Raw genomic sequence first — 6,912 nt, 5'->3', positions numbered from 1 at the left:
TGGTCACTGGGAAGAGGTAACTATGGGGAGGAAGGGGGAGGGGAGCTGTTGCATTGTGGTAAACTGTGGTCAATGACATGAGACAAAGTATACGTGAACTGCTGTATGGAAAGTGAATTTGCTCTGTAAATCTTCACCCAAATCACAATTAAAAAAAAAAAAAATTTACAGAGCTATGGCTAAGGGGTTTGTTCATTAATGTCAGTTGATTTACCACTCAGCTGACACCTGCTAGCCATTATGACATTTTGACCAATATACATCTTTACGTCATTTTAATTGTCAATTACATATCTGTTTTATTTATAGGCATAATAGATTATTGGTTAATAACCCAAAAACAAAAGAAATATTAGTGACCAAGTAGAATATATCAGTGAGACCATAACTACAATAATACACAGGCATCAAATAAAATAGATTGATTGCTTCAAAAATCAAAGTTAGATTAGAAATGTCATGTGATTATAGACACCATGACTTTTCATGTATTGGACATGACTTCTTATACAATGTGTTATTTGTGGGGAGGGGCTCACAACCTCTGTTATCTCACCATTTATAAACAAAACACAGACACAAAAAAACAAAGCAGTTATTTTTCTCTTAAAATTCCAAACATCAATGTATGAAAGCATTTATTGATTTTTTATGTCACCAAACAATTAAATTTTATCTGTATTTTCTTTTTGAATTTTTCCCCAAAGTAACCATGTTATACCTTTTAAAGTTTACCTTTTGCTAAATAAAGCTATCTCCCATAATTCAAGTAAGTTGGTAACATATTTCTTGTTAAACAGGAAAACAGTGCAAAAGTTTCTTTATATATGTTGGTCATTGTAAAGACTTTATATATTCATTCTTCTAATACAATATTAAACAATATGCTGACCTAAAGTAAAATATTTTTAACTGAAAACCTCTCTTTCTTTATCATTTTATTTATATTTCTTAAAAAGTTTATAGGGTCATAATGAATGGGGCTGAGATGTGCTTGTTCATTACCCTATCAGTTGGTTTATCACTGAGCTAAGATCTCCTAGCCACTATGAGGTTTGTATCATACCATACAAAAATATGAAGTTATTTTTAAATTCCTAAAAGACTTCTGACTATCATATGTTAATATGAAAATAGTTGGAGGTCCAAAAATATTGGAAGAGTCTGAAGTAAGTGGAATCTGCTAGAGTATCTGCAATCTTCTTTCAAATCTTCTTTTCATATCCACAGGATTTCCTGCTGCCGCCTGTCTACCAACACCAAAACCACCACCAGATGCCTTGGTGTTGATTCTGATTCATAGCCATCCCATGTGTGTCAGAGTAGGACTGTGCTCCACAGGGTTTTCGATGGCTAATTTGTTGGAAGTAAATCACCAGGCCTTTTTCTGGAAGTACCTCTGGGTAGACTTGAACTGCCAACCTTTTGGTTAGTGGCTGAGCACATTAATCATTTGCACCACCCAGGGAAGTCATCTCCACTCTTAAAACAAACCTGTTACCATCTTGTCAATTCTGACTGATAGCAACTCCATGTGTTGCACAATAGTAGAACTGCTCCATAGGGTTTTCTTGGCTATAATTATAATGGAAATAGAGGCCCAGGTCTTTCTTCCAAGGTGCCTTTGAGGAGATCTGTCTCTCCACTCTCCACTCTGTTGAAATCTGCTGTCAGGAAAGATCTGATACATTCACACCCACGTATGATGGGAGCATTTAGTATTATTAAATGTTGACTCATTTTAATAAAGGAAAAAATCTTAAAAATTTATAGAACCCAAACCACTGGAAACAAATTGGAGATGAAGCCTTTGAAACCACCAACCTGTTCCATCCACTTGTAAGACCTGTCTAGTTGTAAATATCTCCAACATTTACAAGATAATAAAGCATATCAATAGTGTGTCAATATCAGCTTGGAGGTAGGTACTGTGCAGACCTCTCTTTGTCCTTGACCCTACTAGAAATCTGTGTATTAATGATTCATTTGTCAATTTCCAGATGACATGAAACTGATTCAGAGAGCAAGTAAGTTGAATGCCAGTGAACCATAATCTCAAAGGTCCCTACATGCTGACTTAAGATTTAATAGGGACAAAATGAACCAAACTTGGGACTGAGGATCCCACTATACCACCAGGAAAAGGATGGGTGAGATGCAAATAATAGCAAACTTGAGCACCAAGAGTGCTTATTGCTTCTCACCCTCCTTTTCCTGGTGGTATGTACCAGATACTGTGGTAGTTAAATTTGTATGTCACTTGGCTGGGCCTGGTTGAGTGGCTGGGCAGCTGGTGGTAGTTATTCCCCATAATGAGACTGGCAATCAACTCTATGGTGGGATCTACCACAAGCAGCTGAGTAGCGGCCTTTGGGAATGTGGTCTGCTTCCTGTATATAAGGAGAAGCCTTGGGGATAGTCTCTGGTTTATGGCATGCTTGGACCCTGCATGTAGTTGTGTCGCTGTTCAGCAGCCTGCCATGCTCTGCCGAACTTGGGACTTACAATGAACTTAAATTAATGGCCTGCCATGTGGCTTGGTAACATTGGGACTGTGCCTTTTTGACTGTGCCTTTTTACTTGTCAACCTTGGGTTCATTAGCCTCAGCAGCCAGCAGCTGTCTGAGTGAAGAAAAGCCTCAAGCTCCAGTGGGTCAGGAGCAGGAGGCAGAGCAGGACCCCAAGGTTGAGGGGCTTTCACCCAGCTCCTAGAGCCTGGCACTTTGAACTTGGACTTAGAGCCTCTAAACTATAAGACAATAAACTCCTGTTTGTTAAGGCCATCACATTTGTGGTATATTCTTGTCAGAGTGGCACTAGGTAACCAGAACAGATGCCCTGGTTAGTGCAGAAGAGATGTACAGAGTCTAGAATAGTAGGTGATTGTTCTCTCTCTTCTGCACTAACCAGCATATCAGATACATTTTAAAATCATGTTTAAAAAAGCTGGAATGCAGAAGATCAATCAGGAAGGTAAAGATTCTTAAAACCATATCATCTGGAAAGAATTAAAGGCACTGGAGGTATTAAAGTTGGAAAAAAGGAAGACTTGGGAGTAAGAGATTTATCTTTACATTTCTAAGAGGATCAATAAGAAAGAAGGATTAGACTTACTCTACAATGTCCTAAAGGGGCAGAGTGCAACACAATACCATAAAGAAGAATTCTCATATTCAGATCTATCTGAAGATAGGTTTATTTGTGGAATTTTTTATTGTTGTTGTTGCTTTTCATCTCAGTAGCTAATCCTCACTTAAAGGAAACAATAACTTTCACATAATTGACTTAGTGTGTGTAACCTGTATAGCAGAGATACCTGTGGTTACTACAAATCCTGAATCAAAAATAGTTACTTTGCTCTCTTATAGAGCACTCACTTTGTGTCAGAGACTGTTCTGAGGCTTTACAAATATCATCTGTATTTGTTGATAGTCAAGACAATAACATGAGATATGTACTATCATTATGGTCATGCTATAAATGAGGAAACTGAGGCATAGGGAGGTCAAGTAACTTCCCCAAGGTCAGGCAGTAAGTAGCAGAGTCATTCTTCAAAGCCATAGTATCCTTTCTTCTTTTATAACCAAAACCCAATACCCAACCCCCCACCGAGACACTCCATTCTCTTTATCCTCCCTTATAATGCCAAATGACCCAAAACTAATTTTATTTCATTTTCCCTCTATTTCATTAAAATTCACATTTCCTGGTGCACCAGTTATTAAAAAAATACAAATCTGATTTAAACTAATTCATACCAAGGAGTATTAAATCATGGATATGTTCTGGCTTACCATAGTCATTATTACACAGTTTTCATATTTTCAATGTGAACACTTGTTATTTTACAGAAATTAATCTCTAATGTAATTGATTTCAAAATTAAGGAGGGTTGAATTTGGGACCCAGCAGAAGAATCCTAGATCCCAACAATCCAGCTTCAAACACAGTAGTTTTGGTTTTGTATGTCAGAGTTGTGGATAAGATCTTTTTTGGGAAAATAAAGAAGATTCCACTGCTTAAAGTAATAAGCTTTGTTGGCGTAGTGCCTAAGGCATTTGACTGCTAACCTGAAGGCTGGTGGTTCAAACAAACCAGCCACTCCTCAGAAGGAAGATTGGGCAATCTACTTATGTAGTGATACTGCCTCGGAAACCCAAGGAGGGGTCGCTATGAGTCTGATCCGACTCGATGGCAATGGGCATGGACTATTTTGTTACCTGACATTTTGCATTTACTCACTGTAGTCAAGTTGGATCCACCTCATAGTGACCCCTCCCTGGGTTTCCAAGGCAGTATCACTAAGGAAGTAGATTGCCCAATCTTCCTTCTGAAGAATGGCTGGTAGATTTGAACCCCAGCCTTCTGGTTAGCAGTCAAATGTCTTAGGCACTACGACAACAGTAAAACATCCACTATCTGACTATTTTGCATATTCACAATGTACATCTGGTAATTATGAACAATCAGGGATGAGGTATGCCAGGGGAGAAAAGACCCCAGAAGCAAACATGTTCTATGAAGCCTCTTTCATTAAGCCTTAGACAGAACATAGACAAGATAATCATCCAGGATGAAGGAAACCATAAACACATACACAGTATAGAAAGCCAGATGTATTCCACTGAATCATAGTCATGGTGTTCATTGTATATGATAAAAAGTAAAAGAATCATCACAAAATCTTGATCGATGGCAGGTCAATTCATCACTGTTGCAGGCAGGACTACAGTATCGGGGAATTGATCATGATTGGGATACATACAAAATTGAAGATTAGAAAGGGTTACAGGATTGGTTGTGATCCTTGACCACCTGGCTACCTGGTGTTCTGCATATGATTAATGCAGCCCTGAGTTATAGCCACAAGGTGGCTACAAGACAATACCAGGACTCCAACTTTTAACTTAAATTGGATAATATGTGGCTATTTTCAGTAAATCAAGTTCCCTAGTTCTTTGTGTGAGCATAACCTACTTTCTAACACACTCTTCTGGAGGGCAAACTGTCCCTCCCTTGGTTTGTTCCAGATCTGTGCATAGCCATATTGCTGGTTTAATGATCAGAAAAAATTCAAATGGCATCTGAACTTAAGTCAAGACTCAAAATAGTGTTAGGCTCTTGCTGTAAGACCACAGACTTTCATCAACCAAGTGCTGAAGAATTTAAGCTCTAATACAGAGGTGAGAGTAACTCTAGCTATGAGGGTTAAGATTATGTGTCAAATTGGCTGGGCTGTAATTCTCAGTGGTTTGGCAGTTAAGATGAAAATCTGGCACTTATGTAATGATGTAATTTGGTAGTTATATAATGATGTCATTTGGCAATTATATAATGGTGTAGTCATCTTCCATTTTGTGATTTGATGTGGTCATTCTCCAATTTTACGTAGTGTCAATTTTCATAAAATGACCTGGCCTTTGGAACCTAACCATGCCAATGAATGAGGAATGGTTGTAATAATTTGAAGCCAGCCACTGCTCTAATCCATGAGGCTCAATTAACTCTCTGGCTCTTTTTCCCTCCCCCTCCCTCTCCCCCTCCATCAAACACCTTCTCCCACCCCAGTAAGGTAGCACTCCCAGCTAGCTGCTCCTTGGGAGTAAGACCTGACAATCTGCTCCTATAAAGATGACAGCCAAGAAAAGCTTATGGGGTTGCCATGAGTTGGGATTGACTCGCCAGACACATTAACAGCAACAGGGGCTTACAGAGAAAGGGCAGAATACTTCTGTGTTCGAAGAACTTCATGAAGATGTCCAGAAAATATTTTGAGCAGATGTTTTGAGCTTCTGATAATGTGAAATTACATTGCATAGTTGACTGTTCCAGCACCAGGATTATTCTATTTGATACCTAATGCCAATGGCCACATATCCCAGTATCCTGGCTTCAAAAGGGGCTTAATTAACAAAACAAACCATTTATACTGGGCACTATGCAAACAGGAAAATCACCAACCACCTCCCCTCATGCCTGGTCCCACACCAACATTCCTCAGGCCAGTCTTAGGAAAGTCCTGAGTAGGGACTAGACTCCAAAGCCCCAGGCAGGTGGCCCCTCTCCTGTTTCTTCCTGCTGAGCTGCGAGATTGCATATGACACTGTTTGCAACTTTGTCCTGTGCTGGAGTCAGGTTTCTGGTCATGGGTCAGGTCACTCTTTGAAGCACAGTTTCTTCCTCCACACCCAGCAAATGCTCCAGGGAATCATGAGAGTATATGCAGATTTCTATGGTCACATATTTGTATTTTAGGGAGAACCTGAGAATTATCTTCCTGGTTCTAGTCAGTGATTAACTTTTAAAGGCAACTCTTGTACAGCTAGTTTAATTATTTGTGTTTGTGTGTGTGTGTGTGTGTGTGTGTATAAGACATTGAGGACCGGTTTTAAGTATTTCCTTACAGTGACTTACTCCTTCTCCTCATCAATCACCCAATTTCAAAGAGTTGTGACTATCATTGAGCCACTAGAGAAGACTAAAGTCTTACTCTTACAGTAATTTCTCAATTGCCATAGAACAGATACCAGCACACCTTCTCTGAGATGCTGCATGGGTCACCCGTTGCTGTGGTTGTTATGGCCACAGCATCAGCCCCCAAATCCTGAAGACCCCCTGCATAAACTGTTTTCCACTTACTCCTTTAGCCTGTGGGAATACACAGGCCAATTCAGTGACTTATGCCCAGAAGGATCAACAACCCAACTGCAGTTACAGCTGTATTCCAAACACATTCCTCAGAGGAAAAGCCCCATAGGTGACCATTTCTACTCATTGCCTACCTACTAAGAGGTTTCACTTTATGATACTAAGAGAGAGACTCTTATCACTATGTGCATTGAAAACATATATGGTTTAGCCTGTGGGAAAGCAGTTTTAGAGAAGACTCTATAGGTTTTATATGTATTTGAT

The sequence above is a fragment of the Orycteropus afer genome, unplaced genomic scaffold (assembly GCF_000298275.1).
Source record: "Orycteropus afer afer isolate SDZICR_OR568_19922 unplaced genomic scaffold, OryAfe1.0 scaffold00034, whole genome shotgun sequence".
Lineage (NCBI taxonomy): Eukaryota > Metazoa > Chordata > Mammalia > Tubulidentata > Orycteropodidae > Orycteropus > Orycteropus afer.
This window is presented reverse-complemented; position numbering follows the sequence as displayed.